This window comes from Plectropomus leopardus, chromosome 21 (genome assembly GCF_026936395.1).
Source record: "Plectropomus leopardus strain MGB_pleo_1.0 chromosome 21, ASM2693639v1, whole genome shotgun sequence".
NCBI lineage: Eukaryota > Metazoa > Chordata > Actinopteri > Perciformes > Serranidae > Plectropomus > Plectropomus leopardus.
The window spans coordinates 25566409-25582288 of NC_142196.1; the positions used below are offsets into that span (position 1 = coordinate 25566409).

The following is a 15880-nucleotide window of genomic DNA, read 5'->3' on the forward strand; positions in this document are numbered from 1 at the left end:
AATCATGTTTGGCGAATGCCCAAAATTCACCCGAGTGAGATTTTAACAGATATTCAGAGTCCATAAAGCCATTATTTAACCCTCTGAAACCTGAGCGAATTGGCTTCATTTCCTTCAAAAACATAGGAAGAAGGCAATGAGCTCGGGGTTCAGAGGTTTAAATACTGGTTTAAGGCATCTGAAAGCAGTACAAAGTGATGTTGCTCTAGCTTTCAAAGGGTTAACACTCGTCCAATCTACCTTTCTTTATTTCCCAAACATTGTTTAACACTCTTTCCTTCCTCAAATAACAATCACAGCAGCAGAGAAACTGATTGGAGCAAACACATTTCCTATCATTTTCCAACAAGCCAGAAACCATAAAACTCAACAGCTCCATTTGGCGTCGGTCCATGCCATTTGTGGCTCTTTCCATTACGCCCAAATCGACATTCACTCATTTCAAAATGACAGATAAATGCAACGTGCTGTCATGCAGGTGCTGCATGTAGATTTTATGCTAATGCCTTGTCACTTACGCACGCTAAAGTATGAAATTAATCTCAATATTCTTGTTTGTCACCAGCGAGTAAAAGCTGAGACGGTACCAGATTGGTCGATTAATCTCTACATGTTTCAGGCATGGGATTTTTGCAAGGACGTAAATATTACAGAACAAAAAAAACATGCCAAATGAAATTTGTTCTCGTCTGAGTCTTGAACGTCGGCAGTGTGCTGAGCCAGCATTTGCATGAAGTTGGTTTGTCGATTTTCTCAAACACACGTTTTGGACAGGAGTCAAAATTTCTTGTGGAGTGCATTTAAGTCGTCGCGCAGGAGCTGCAGAGGCTAAAGGGCAACAGCAGCTGCTTTTTATGCCCCTTAGTCCGTCTATGTCTGTAAAGCCAGAACTCAATTAACTTAAACTACAGCCCATTTTTCATATACGTTTCATGTTAACTGCACAGGCGAGAAGGACAGAGACTTCTGTCCTTGACTAAGGTCACAGCCTATGGTAGGGATGTGTTAAAAATACGCTGCTCCTCACTGCTTCAAAAGGTCTGCTTGAGAAAAACGTCTCAATTTTACAGTTAAGATTAGAGTAAAGTTTAGAGAAAAGAGAGATTTTAGGCATTTAGCTGTAAGCTGAGGTCTACAGAAAGCAAGAAAATTATACTATAACCAGTTTCAAGTAATTTGACAAAAATTATCACAAAAAACATCTCTGCATCAATCTGTAGGTCACTTATCATTACAGATTTGTGCAAAACTGAAGCCATATTTTCAAAATGTCGATAAAACACATTTGCGAGATGATTACATCCGGCCACCGCTCCTTATACGTGGGAGCGGACGCGTATGAGGGAATTCTGGGAGCTGTAGTCCACGATTTCACAGAGGATTTGTGGATTCAAAACTTCAAGATGATGCGCTCAACTTTTGAAGAGTTATGTGATGCAATAACAGCTCTTGTAGCTCCTGCTGCATCATGGGAGCCAGTTCCTACTGACAAGCACAGCCTGCAATTCCACCTCATGCATGCATAAAAACCTTTTTGCTAAAAATGGGGAGTTTTTTCCAAAATTAACATGTTTGCACTTAACGTATTTTGTATTTGCAATTTCAGTTTGAGGGTTAATGGAAACCTGCCAGGTGTTGGACCTCACAAATGCTCTTGTGGCCTAAAAGGATGAAATCTCTGCAGTTCTGGACTTGAACATCTGGAGTGGAGGCTGTTCTAGCTGCAGATTAATGCTCACGGTTCAGGAATGAGAAGCTCACTTATCACTTATGAGTTCCTGTGACCTTAAACTGAATGCTTTTTATGGTGAATTGTTGTTTTTTGATGTGTGCTGCATTGTGTGTGAGTGTGTGCATGTGTGTGTGTATGTGTGTGTGTGTGCTCAGCACAGATGGAGCCCCTGATAGAGGCCTGTGCAGCCGACCACTGCAGGACACATTATGGCAATTTCCAGCTTGAGGAGCCAGCGAGCGTCAGAGCTGGCGAGGCTGCTGGATGAGCGAGGCCCCGCAGATCTGCCCGAGTGTGACACCGACTCCTGCGCCACTGAGACGCCGCCCAGAGGGAGGAGGTGAGCGGGGGACAGCGGTGTTTGTTCGGAGCATCGCTCCAGGTGTTTGGTTTCATTCTCTAAAGTCAATATTTGACAACAGGAGACTTTTTTGGAGTTAACAACAATAAATTCACCTGAGAAAATAGAGAGCAGAGGCAGCGCTGATCGAATTATCTTTGGTCATTTTCCATCTTTAAAGTTGCCCTAAATTTTCTTTAACATCTGTTATTAAATGTAATGGAAATTTAAATCACAGTAATTTCAGCTGAGTTTTTTTTCTTTTTTTTGACGCTCTGCCATGAAAACTGAAGGGGAAGAGAGGCTTTGATAGATGAAGAAATGCATTTTTAATTATTATTTAATTCTGATTATTAAATATAAATATAACGTTATTAAATATAAAATCTTAACCTTACATGAAAAATCCATGAACTTTCATTAAATTTGAGGTACCAAAAACCTCACCACAGTCCTACATCTTCTTGCTTAAAAATGTATTCAGATATACAAAAACTATATTTTTTATCATATTTTCCATCTTCAAATTCATCTTAAATTTTATGCAGTTCTTTCATGTCTGTCATTAAAAAAACAATGCGATGAAAATTTAAATCCGAATAATGTCAGCTTTGAGTATTTTTTTAATGCTCTGCCATGAAAACTGAAGGGGAAGAGAGTCATTTTAAATTTTCATCTGCCAATTCTCAAAGTTATGAAAAACAAAATCTTGACCTTAAAGGTGAAATTTGGGCTTTTTTTCCACTAAATTTGAGGTGCGCAAAAACCTAACAACAGTCCTGCAACATCTGTCTTGCAAATGTTTTCAAATATACAGAAACTATATTCTTATCATATTTTACATCTTTACAGTTGCACTATCTAAATTGTTTTAGAGATTTATATGCATGAGTGTACTGTGTGTGTGTGTGTGTGTGTGTGTGTGTGTGTGTGTGTACATGTGGACTCACACACCTGTATGCATGTGAGCGCATTCTGCAGATGCTCCCACACACGATCCCATCATCCCTCAGCGAGGTCACGCAGAGTCCAAAAACTCTCATCAGCAAAACAAATCACCGGCCCTCTGCGCTCTTTGATGAAAGGCATCTTCTACACGGAGAAAATGTGCAATTTTCAAAGCAGATGAAAAGAGGTGAACGCCGTGATTTCTGCAGCCGGAGGCCTGATCTCCATCTACAGATTCAAATAAAGATCCTGAAGACCTGAGATAAAGGCGAGCACAGCGGCTCTGCCCAAACTTCAAACACCGACACTTTTAATTAAGCTACAAGGCTGCTTATGGAAACTATGTAAATGAGGATTAGTTGAAAACTATTAATAACTGCGGGACAATGTCGCTGTCAACACTCCGTTTCGACAATAAAAACCCTGAAAAGTTCAACCAATTCCAACAAAAACAAAAGCGACTCCCCTGAAAACATCTCATAAGTGAGAGTGGTCTTTAGATGACTCATAACTTTAACTGCAGGCCATAATGTGCTTTTCCCTCGCATGCCAGCAATCATTTTGTAAGAGCAGGTCTCATTTCTTCAAGTGGAGTACATCCCGCTGTGGAATGAAAGACTTCGATTCTCTTATTAAATAAAGAGTTCACCACAGAGACGGTGATAAAAGTCGCTGCTAAGGACAGACCTCGGGGCTCAGATCCTCCGAGGCTCCAAAGCAGTGAAACTCAACTTATGGCCCCCAAACCATTTTCTAATTCCCAATAAAAAATAAAGTGATTCACATTGGGACTTGTTTTTGTACTTTTAGTGTACAGAAGGTGCCAGAGTGCATATAAAGCAGCATCAAAATAGAGCTTAATTATCAAGAAAGTGCCAGTAGAGGATCCCCCACATCCCTGACAGAGGTCCTAGCTAAGCCCCTAATGTCCTAAAATCCCAGAAATGTCCTTAAATCCCAGAAATGCACTAAAATCCTGGAAACATTCTAAAATCCAAGAAATGTCCTAAAATGTCTTACAATCCTAGAAACGTCCCAAAATCTGAGAAACGTCCTGAAAATGTCCTAAAATCCTACAAACGTCATTTCAACCTTGAGATGTCCTAAAACCAAGCAATGTCCTTAAATCCTATATACCTCCTAAAATCTTAGAAACACCCAAAAATTTAAAAAATCTCCTAATATCCTAGAAATGCACTTATATCCTAAAAATGTTCTAAAATCCTTGAAATGTCCTAAAATGTCCTACAATCCCAGTTATGTCCCAAAAACCTAGATATGTCCCCAAAAATTGCTAGAAATGTCCTAAAATCCTAGAAATGTTTAAAATCCTAGAACTGTCCAACAAAATCCCAGAAACATCCTTAAACCCTGAAATGTCTTAAAAACAGAGCAACAACCTAAAATCCTAGAAATGTCCTAAAATCTCAGAAACGCGTATGGGGCTGCTGCGACTGGCCCGCGGCCTCCTGCCAAAAGTGGCCCCCAGGCGAAGCATGTGGAGTATTTCTGCTCTAAAGAGACGTCTGAAAATCGCAGACTTTTCTGGAAAAGAGCGTGAGCAGTGAAATGTGTTTTCTCGGAGGCTCGCCTGCCTGGGCGTCTGCGTTTGTGTTTTTTAAGTCTGATGGGAGGTGGTAAATAAGAATCACTCCTGGAGAAGACAGGTTTTAACATTGTGCATCTTTTTGCAGCTGCTCGAGTCTATTCGGCACGAAGCGACTCAGCAGGCGGCGAACGCACCCCGACCCGTACTCCCCCGACTGAGTATGAGATCATACGCATATCAGCGAGCAGCATGGTGTGTGTGTGTGTGTGTGTGTGTGTGTGTGTGTGTGTGTGTGTGTGTGTGTGTGTGTGTGTGTGCACGGATGTCTGTGTGCATGTTCAGGTGTCGTGCTACGCAGAGACAAAGGCCCAGCTTGAGTTTTGAAGAAGCTCAGCAGGTAAACGTTGTGGGAAAAAGAAATAAAAAACACTTTCCCTGGATGCTGAGAAACAGCTCGATTAGAGATTCATCACACGTCTTCTGTTCAACCTCGACTATCTATCGCACTGGTGGCGACGCTGCGAGCTAACGCTTTCAAGAGTCTCTCAGTCAATTTGAACCACAGACAGGAGATCTGGCATGTTGCTAGGAGACAGACGTTGTCATATCTCCGCTGTTTTGTCAAACCCTCGCTCCGAGGTACTCGGGGAAAGAGACCAGAGGTGGTAGGAGTGACGCGGTGACGGCGCGGCGCGTTTTTAGAGTTGCCCTCAAACCGTTTCATGTCACCTCGTCACCCTTAACACCTCCGTGTCTTTCTGCGGCGCTTTGACACGTTAATTACGGGCGAACCCAAACAAATGAGGCGGGCGACATCAGCGACTCCACAAAGCAATCTCTGTCACACACACACACACACACACGCACACACGCACACACACACACACACACACACGCACACACGCACACACACACATCTGTGTTTCCAGGAGGAAAACTAAGTTGTCAGGCGAAGAGAATCAGTAACAAGCTGGAGGAAAGCGAGGATAAGCCTCCCTCAAGGAAGGTTTTTTTTTTAATAAACTGCCTATTTTGGTGTCTTTTAACGCTTTCTGACAACTTGATTTTATTTAAAGTCTTAATTATGGAGCAATTTGCGTTTGAGCGTGTACCGCAGAGCTACTTGGAATACCATCCAAATGAGGTCTAAACATTTATTGCTGCAATAAACTGCCTCACAAATGCAGACAGCAGTAAATACTGAAACAGTGACAAGAAACAGTTTAAAGTTTGAAGGCTAATTACATATCTGTATTTCAGTTTGTCTCAGTTTTAAAACCCATTTCATACCTTCGTCAGCTGAAAAGAAAATAATCTTGGAAAAGAAAGTAAACATAACTATTATCTTAATTTATGTTTACTTTATATCTAATTGTTACAATGACTTAAAGATTATCTGTATTTACTTGATTTTGTTAAGTTGTTGCAACTTAAAAATGAGTGAAATCACCTTGTTCTTTTTAAGTATTAGCAACTTCAGTAAACCAAGTTAGTCTGACTAAACTTGATCTGTGCGTTCTGTTTTAACTTTTTTAAAGAAAATACAAATATGATTAGACTAGTTTGCAACCAAAAGAATAGATATAAGTAAGTAGAATTAAGTAAAATCAACTTGTCAGATTTTACAGTGTACCTCTTAATCTTTACTGTCCATTTGAACAAATCAGACTTTTTTTTTTTTTTTTTTAATAAAATACATCTCAATGTGTTTTAAAGGCTGTTTTAAAGGCTGCAACAAACTGCACAAATTCCAGTAGTTCGATGATAATTACTGACACTTTGCTAAGCTTTGGACCACAAACTATGATTTTTTACGGTTGAAACCAACTCACCCAGACTGGAACAAACTCGCCATGACGCCAAAATCATAAACACACTTTCTTTTCCAACAATGTGTTAACAGATTCCTGCTTTTAGATAGAAAACATGACAAGCTCTGGCGACAACACGTCAGCGTCCACTGCGAACACGCACAGCTGTCCTCCTCTCTGTTTATATCGGCGGCCGGAGGCGGTGAAAAAGTGTTCAGACCTGTTTTCTCTGGGTCACACTGATAATTCACTCAACCTGAAGCGTCCGGGGTCAGACACACCTACAGTCTGTTGTCTTAGTGCAGGTTACAAAACTCACCACTGTTGTTGGTGTGTGGGTCACAGTTAAACTCAAGCTACTGTTTAACCCTTTGAAACCAGTGTGAACTGACTTCATTTCTTTCAAAAACATGGGAAGAAGGTGATGAGCAACTGAACAATAAATGGCCCCAATATTAGTGAGAAATAAGTAAAAACAAAACTACCAGAAAATAAGCACAAAAAAGTAAAAAAAAAAAAAAAATAAATTTAAGAAAGTGCTAATATATATCAATTTAAAAAAAATATACAAATAATTATCCATTTTCGGATTTAATGCTCCCACTGGCTGGATGGTAATATATATATATATATATATATGTATATATATATATATATATATATATATATATATATATATATATATATATATATATATATATATATATATATATATATATATATATATATATATATATATATATATATATATATATATATATATATATATATATATATATATATATATATATATATATATATATATATATAGTTACCTAAAGGCATTATAGACATTATATTAAAGACATTATTAGACATTATATTCACTGTTTCACAACATGACATCAATGACCATTTAGTGGATACTGACATCTGTATCAGAACGACTCTGTCTAAAATCCAAACATTGTGTTTAGGCACAAAAACAACTTGATTAAGGTTATGAGAGGATTGAGTTTATGGTGAAAACAAAATGTTTTCTGTCTGTCGGAAACAAAGGAAGTCCAATGGTCCAATGTATCAAAGTCACAGTCTTTGTTGACTCATCCGTCCGCCCAGCCGACCTCCACCCCGCGGCTCCATTGCAACAACGTGCTACTTTAGTACTTCAGCCTTTGTTCTTAACAGACAGTCTTCACACAGCAGCTCGAGGTCTGCGTCGGGTGAATGTGGGTCATCTCAGGCTGTCACTCCTCCTGTGACATCAGTCTCTTCACCTGTTTACACGACTTAAGACTCTGTCAATGTTTCACATCCTGCTGCAAAGTGCATTTCCCCAGCGAAAACAGGTCAAATTAGTTGAAAACATACTGTGGTTTGGGTTTGGCAATACATCAATATATCAATATCTTCCTAGATTTTGGATTTTCTAATTGAATTTTTCCTGGTTTTAAAAGGCTGCATTACCGTTAAGTAAGTGGACGTTTGTGCCAAATTTGAGGAAATGTCCTCATGTTGTTCTTGAAAATGAGACAGACGGACAACCCCAAAACATAATGCCACCAACATTCATTTATAAAGTATTTAGTCTAGAGCTGAAACAATATGTCAATAATTATTTTGTTTTATTTATTTTTATTTTAAATTACAGAAGCGTTTCTATAATTGGTTAACCCTAACCTCACCTTCTGTTGGTTAGACAGCTTAAAGACGTATTTTCCACAATTTTGTGATTTTTTTTAGACTGAGAGAGTAATCAATTCTGAGAAAAATGTTAGTTGGGCCCCCATAAAAAATGGAAACTTGTAATTTTTCTATAAAATACTTTGCTAACTGTGAAGTTATCTTTAAATCAAGAATGACACGTTGTTATACACTCTTAAATGCCTCACACTCAAAAATTATACAGTATAAAATGTCCCAGAGCTTTCACATAAGAGGCACATGATGCAATAGCGGGTTTAACCTTCATGCATTCATTTCCTCCCTTTCATAAGTCATATTTAAACGGTGGATTATTTTAATTTAGGACTGATGTTATTGCCATTAGCTCCGATCATGTTGAAACCCCGCTAAGCCCGATGCATTACAGCTACTTTCCACTGAATACAATTATGTTTAAAAGGCCAATTACACACAGGAATATCATTCAGAGCAACATGAAAAGGACTGAGGAGGTTCAAGTGGTCCAACAGAGCTGGAGGCTGATGGAAAGTCTCACCTCCAAATAATAGTCACATTTAAAATGAGATTTTCGAAATGCACGGCCGCAACAAGCTGCAGTATCCTCTATCAATGACAGGCTGTGTGTCCAGTAATCCATACTGTGTCAACAGTCTGCCTGCAGTCATTAAAAGGACACAGGAATCAGCAGAGAGAATAAACAATTAGCCCGCTTACTTTTCCATCAGAGATCAGCCGCAGTAAGAGGATGTAAGCAGTCTTTATCTGAGCACACTCACACAATACATGATTAGTATGTAGAGCAGACGCTCAATCTGAGGATGCGAAAGACGTCTTTCAAGGCTGTAAATACCTTATCGCCTCATAATTCAATTAGATTTTGGTTTACGGTGCTATAATTCGCTCAAAAACTGATTCCTAATTAATCTCTGTGTTGATTTCCATGCTTTTTCTGTCGCGTCATGAAAAAAGAAGTGAACTTACTTCCACTTTCTTTTTATTCACATAACTGGTAATTTGAGTTGACAACTTGGGATGTCTTCCCACAGAGGACATGCCTGCTGCTTTGACGCTCTCTGTTTGGCATCGATAACAACAACAACAACAACAACAACAACAACAACAGGTTTGTTTTTTTCCTTCAGCTCCTCACAGAAACATGTAATGTGATTTCTGGCTCATCTCCTTTTTTTTTTGCTCCATTCTGCAAAATCCAAAATCTGTCAATTTGGATGGATGGAAAATCCAAAAAAGAGACAGCTCGGTCTCAGTCAGAAAGAGAGAGAAAAAAAAACATGTGCTCTGGACTCTGCTTTGATTCATTTTATGGTTGGGCGATATGACTACAGACAGAAAATTTCAGATTTTACAACCAAACATAAAACATTTACCTCTTTGGGTCAATGAAAAATGTTTTTCTATTTTTTGCATCACCGACATGAAGAACTTTGATTTTCCAGTTAATTATTTTGCTGGATTAACCACACAGGCAATCCTGTTCGGTTATTTAATCCACTCTCAATTAATTTTTCAGAATATGTGCTATATCCCATATATTATCAATACTGCAACATCAAATCACATGTATTGTCATAGATGATTTTTGACCATATTGGCCATCTATCGGGGGGAAACTGACACTGATATTTGGTAATACGTAATATTCTGATGCTATGGGTCTCTCAACCAAAACAATAAGAAAAAAGATAAGAAATGCAGTCAAGTCCGTTTTCTCCTGGAAAGGATTCCTTCAGTACTCATTGTTCAGCAGGGTTTTAGCGGGAGCAGAATTATCCACGGGGATCGCTTCCTTTCTAAAACACACAAACCAGACGATTTAAACCAGTAAAATCCTGAATAAAGAAGTTTCACTTTAAAAATCTCCTGTGCTGTTTGGCACTGGGCTGGAGTTGAGTTGCAGCTAATGTTTACTCGGCTTGTTCCTCTGATTACTTGAGATCCAGATGTTCAGGAGGTCTTTACCCGGAGCCGAATTATCCACAGAGGTCTCCTCCTCCTCAAAATAAAGAGACCCCGTGATTACGACTGGTAAAACACCCAATAAAGCAATTCACTTTGGAAATTGGTGTTTCTCAAATGCTGTGTGGCATGGCAGGGGCTCAAGATGAGCTAACATTTGCTCAGCTTGTTTTTCAGATTACTTAATTTCCTGCTGTCTGATTACCTAAAATCACGTATACAGCTAAAATTCAAACAAAATCTAAAAGATTTTCTGTAAAAATTTGGTTTGTCTCTGAAATTCGTCTCCGAGTTTGAGCGTTGTTGGAAACACTGCGATAATGCAACTATGCAACAAAATATATAGCATTGCACTAGCTACCCTGAGACATTTCAGCAGTGAAAGTAACATCTTTTAAGTCAAAAAGAAAATTTGGAAAATACTCTGTCGACCTGCCTTGATGGTGCACAGAATAAAACTTTCAGCAGACTTTTAGGTGGAGCATATAGCACTCTTGTTAACTGTTAATTAACTCGGTTAAGTAAAGATCAAGCTGCAAAAGGGCTCAGGTGGATTACAGTCGAGTTAAGATCAGCCAATAATCTTGTTACCTTGTTTGACTCCAAATGTAGCCTATAAAATGTCCCTCTCACTTCAGATTACACAGTTTCGAACATTAATGCTGATTTGTTCAAGAGAGAATTACAATATTATCTAAGAATGATTATTTTCAGTCCCTAATAATCAACTAGCGACTTTGCTCCTTAGACTGCACCATAATTTTCAATCTTTGGTGCTTCTTAGCAGCGAGAGGAGTTCGTCTTGTGTTTGTGTCCTTATAAGAAAGCTTCATTTTTTTCTATTAATTCCATCTTTTAAACAAGATAAAATACTTTATTATAATCCCAAATCATTTGAGTATATAAACTAATTAAGAATACTTAATCCCTCTATTTAATTGAATTTTTTAAAGAAGGAAAACTGAGGAAAGTAGATAGCAGACATCACCAAGGAACAGCTGTAGTTTCAGAGGAAGGACAGAAAAGCTTGTTGTGTTGTAAAATACATATTTAAATATACATATTATATAGGAGCAATTAAGAACTAACTGACGACATTAATGTTAAAAGCCCGTAAAGTACTTTCTGTATGTGTTTCAGGAGCGAGGAGTGAGGTTGACAGCTGCCGGGCCACCTGCTACTACACTTTTGAGTTTGAGAAATGGCCGTGATGTCTTCCACCGGCTATTTTCACACCCTCCCTCCCTCCTCATCTCTTTTAGTGAGACGGACAGCGGCGAGGCTGAGGACACGTTTGACGCTCAGCCAAGGAGAGGAATATTTCATAGAGACTGATGTCAGCGTGGACACCTCCGGCTGGTGAAAACACAAATGGGTCGATACTCTGATTGGCACGTAGCTCCCGAGTCACGGGTCGGGTCCTCTTCTGACTGACTGAGACAAATCCATCAGGACGGACCACAAACTGATACTATAGGCGCTGGCTGTCAGCCTCGTGCTAATTTACTTTTCTACAGCGGTGACCTCACAGGCAGTGGACTGCCATTTGCCAAGTATGGCGGCCCCAACAATGCACTGCAACTAGGGCTAGACAATATGGCTTTAAAATAATATCACAATATTTTAAGGCTATATCATGATACACGATATCTCAGTATTTTTAAATCACCTCTAAACTAATGTTAACTACTAAAATACAAAATTGGCGTGGTGAGCAGACATCTAACAGCTTTCTAATTCATAAATCACTAATAATTGCAAGTCGCTCTGATACTCTGTGCTCGCAAAATTTGATTAAATAGTCGAAATCGGAGCTCTGCAGATACCAACACACGCCTCACCTGCTCACACTGCCACTCATTAAGTTAGACTGTTACAGCAGTGCAATTAAACATATTGATTTCTTCTCTGTAGGCTGGAAACAAATTAACCGCTCTCCAGTTCACGTCAATAATATTTGCAAATCGCTGTAGTGCTCCATGGTCACTAAATGAGACTAAATAGTTACGGTCTGAAGCTCTGCAAAAGCCCTGCTTTTTGTGTGTGTCTGTGAGAGGCAGAGAGCTGCAGAAGAGCAGAAGAGCAGGAAGGAAACTGAAATGCCAGTGCCGTATAAAAATGATATGACAATTTATACTTGATGCTCGCAGTATAGTCATTTTATATATTGCTCGTGGAACTAGCTGCTATACATCGAGTATATTCGATATATTGCGAACCCATAACTGCAACTTAACAAATGCAAATAGACAAAACAGGAAAAAAGGGAAAATCTCACTCCTCAAATGACCATTTGCATATGTTACTCAACCAAAGTTGCTTTGAATTTGTGAGGAAAATCAACAATCTCTGTAAACTGAAGTCATCAGTCATATAAAAAACATTTAAACTCTCACACAACTCGAGCAGCATCATCCTAGTCTCAATTATCCATTCGCAGGCTTAAAACTTCCCATACCGGCCTTTCTGGTGGGGAACTGAACTAAAATTGAAACTTATCTTCAAAGTCAGACTGTACTGACTAAAATAGTAACTCAACCGTGCTAAAAATGCGTATACTGGTCTCCCACTTCCTCAATCAGTTAGTCTGCATTTTTGTGCGACTTTTGTGTTTTAAAGAGTTAGTTCAGATTCATCAAACCACACAACAACACAAACAAACTGATTAAGACAGCGGTACATCAGCAGCTCTGGGGGGACAACAGGCGTGTCCCAGCTGTGTTTGGGTGCGTCCCCTGCATGTGAACACATGATTATTCTCACCATTGTCTCTGTACACACAAACAGCCTTAAAACCTCTGCTCTTTCTCCAGAGGAAAGCAAAGTGGAAACACTGAGGTGGTTTTGAAATGAGGACCCAGTCCTCAGTGATGTATAGGAGGCTGCAAATCAGTTTTTAGCTCTTTATGAAGAAAAAAAAACTCCCTTCGAAAGAAGCTTGGCTGACTAATTCTCACTTTAAAGGACAGCTTTCTATAGTTTCTCTTCCAATCATCCTCCAGAAAATGTCCCCACATGTTGCCAAAATAAATAGGCTTTGATATTCCTACATGCCTTATCCTCGGCTGGCAAGCTCGCAGTCTTTAAAGGGAGCGCGGCGTTGGTGCGTCTGACAGCTGAGCGGGACCTTGCGACGCCGGTAACGACATGAGAGATGACAACAGAAGCTGCGACATCAAAGCCCCGCGGCACTGACACACATATGCACATACGGAGGAAAATGTGCAGCAGATTACCAAGGCCACTTATTCATCAGCACTTACACGAGCTGGGTTTCACGCCAGAACACATATACACACACAGGGAAGCTCTGAAATAACTCCCGCAGCTCATTTGTACATGAAGAAAAAAAAAGAGCGCCTCTCAGCATCCTATCGACACTCACTTAAGATAATGGGCCCTGTTGGGGAGGATATAGATTGGAGAATGAATCTCGGAGCCTGTGTGCGCCGGTGAATGGGCGGACGAGGCAGATAAAGGGCTTTAGAAAGAGACTCTGCAGTAACCGTGGTGGCAATTTGTCAGGATTAAAGCCGGATGGTGTCTGTCATTTTGTGTGCGTGTGTGTGTGGGTGGGTGGGTGTGTGTTTGTCGCAGCGTCAGGTGTTGTTCATTACCTCGAGGTTGTCGGAGAGTCGGAGCGGTGATCTGCAAGCGCGCTGAGGTCAGCTGAGGCTGCGCTTTAACTCCCCTGCACATCCTCATGGACAGATCTGACTGCATTGTTTTATCAGTTATTAATTTCAATTAGATGCAGTTGGTTTTGTAAAAGTGACAGAAAAAGGTCCAATATCCACAATAAAGCCAAAGATACTCAATTTATAAAGATATAAAAGTTGTGATTGATTAATATTCTGTCAAAACACTTACTCAATAATTGCCTAATTGTTTCTATACTCGATCTGACAATAACATTTTTAGAAAGTCCTTTAGTCTCATGTAGTGAAATGAGCTCATGTTGATACCAGCGACAACATTCACGTGCACATCAAATCATTCAGTTTTTTGCCCTTATTGTGAAAAAGGAAATATCCCGGCTAAGCTGTTTACACGGTGAATGAAAATTAATATTCCACCATTATTCCTGTTGCAGAAGCGCATGCCTCGATTAGGTCGCTGTCATCATCATCGTTGAGTCCAGGTGAACATTTGTGCCAAAGTTAAGGAAATCCTTTCAAGGTGTTTTTGCGATTTCACCTTTACACAAATGAAACAGACATGGTCACAGTGACTTTGACCTTTGACCACCAAAATCTAAGTTCATGTGTCCAAGTGGACATTTGTGCCAAAAATGGGACTCATGGACAACCCCAAAACATAATCAACCAAAACTATCATCAGCAAGGACAATTAAAAACAACATTTAATAAAAAGACATTTAAACAGTAGCTTTCTTCTTAAGAGTGTAAATCCCGGTTACTGAATAAATCACAGACCATTCAGAAACCCAAACGGCTCCAGTGTTGTGCTCGTTTGTGCTCACTTACAGGAATAACAACTTTTATCTTGACATATTTCTTTGATCAACATGACAAACGTGAAGCTGAACTCCTCCGAGCAAAAGCTCCAGCGCCACATCTCCGCCAAAAAAGACGTCAGTTGAACAGATATGTCACTTTCTGCTCCTTTGTTAGGGCCCCTTCTTCCAATTTCAGAGTGAAATAGACCAGAAGAAAATTGCTCTCAGATTGAAAAGCTGTCTGTTGGACATGTGGGGACATTTTCTTGGCGTTTTCCCTTCTTTTTTACACATAAAAAAGGCCATTTTACGATGTTACTATGGATATCTTTTGCAGTTTCTGGTGCGAACAGGATTGTAGTGGGTGGAAAGACAGATAATGAGAACAGACCCAGAGAGCCTCGCATGATTGTCTCCATATCCACATGAGCTGAATGATGCCCTTGAACCGCGCACCATCGCTGACGAACCTGCGATTACCTCCCTCTTCATCTCCAACACTGCTCTCTCCTCTCGTAGCATCATCTCTCTCTCTCTTTGAACCTCCGCACTCACATGACTCCTGATTCAAGAGCCCTGCGGCCACGAGAACACGAAAAAAAAACAGACAAATGTCAAACATAAAACACACAGACGCACACACTGTACACACACATCGGGCACGCCTGACCTTCAGCAGCGTCTCCTGAGGCCAGACATGTGAAAGGCTACCTGTGTTCAAGCAAAGATCCCCAACGGCCTTCTGCACATGCTTGCAAACCTCACCTCTAATGAAAAGCCTCAAAGTATTCCCTTCTGAGCCGATTCTGCTGCCGAGCACGGAGAGCCCCGAGGTAAAAACAGAAAGCAATTGGTTTCCACAAAGCCGTCAGACTCGCAGCTGACAGTGAAAGCTGTTGTTGTGGTGGTCAACAACATGTAGCCCCAAACATCCAAACCTGAGTCCAGACAAAGGACACGCTGTCTTTCCCTCTGCAGGAGTTAGGAAACATGTTGATATTATGCAAACAGTTTTAATCCAGCACTTCCTCCCACACACTGTGACACAGAGGCATTGTGTTTAAGATAAATTCACTGCAGAGGCTGTCAGAAAAATTTCATTACAGACCAAACAGCAGTCGCAATTAGTGTTAAAGCCAGTAAAGAAAGATTTACTTTGTCAGATTTCTGCAAGATTTTTGGTCTGTATAGCCAAATTCAACCCCAACAGGACTGATGGCATTAACTCTTTGAAACCTGGATTGACATCACCTTTCTGGTGCTGCCTTCATGTGTTTTTTACAATTACTTAAACCCTTTATTTTATATTTTTTATTTATTTTTAGTTTTATTTCTCTCAGGTAATTTTCTTGTACTTTTTTTTTTGTTTTACTAATTTTCTTGGTAATTTATGCTGTAT

General features: G+C 39.8%; 1 protein-coding gene across 2 annotated transcripts in view; it reads right to left on the reverse strand.

Moving 5' to 3' along the window:
* The window catches only part of rnf152 (ring finger protein 152), a 59470-nt gene that overhangs the window by 13688 nt on the left and 29902 nt on the right, over positions 1 to 15880 (reverse strand). The window contains exon 1 of one of the 2 annotated variants that reach the window (XM_088071937.1): positions 6402 to 6832. The exons of the other annotated variant lie outside the window; for it this stretch is intronic. The gene's annotated coding sequence lies outside the window, so the exon portion shown is untranslated. Of the gene's footprint in view, positions 1 to 6401; positions 6833 to 15880 lie in introns of those variants that run through there. 2 annotated transcript variants of the gene reach the window in all.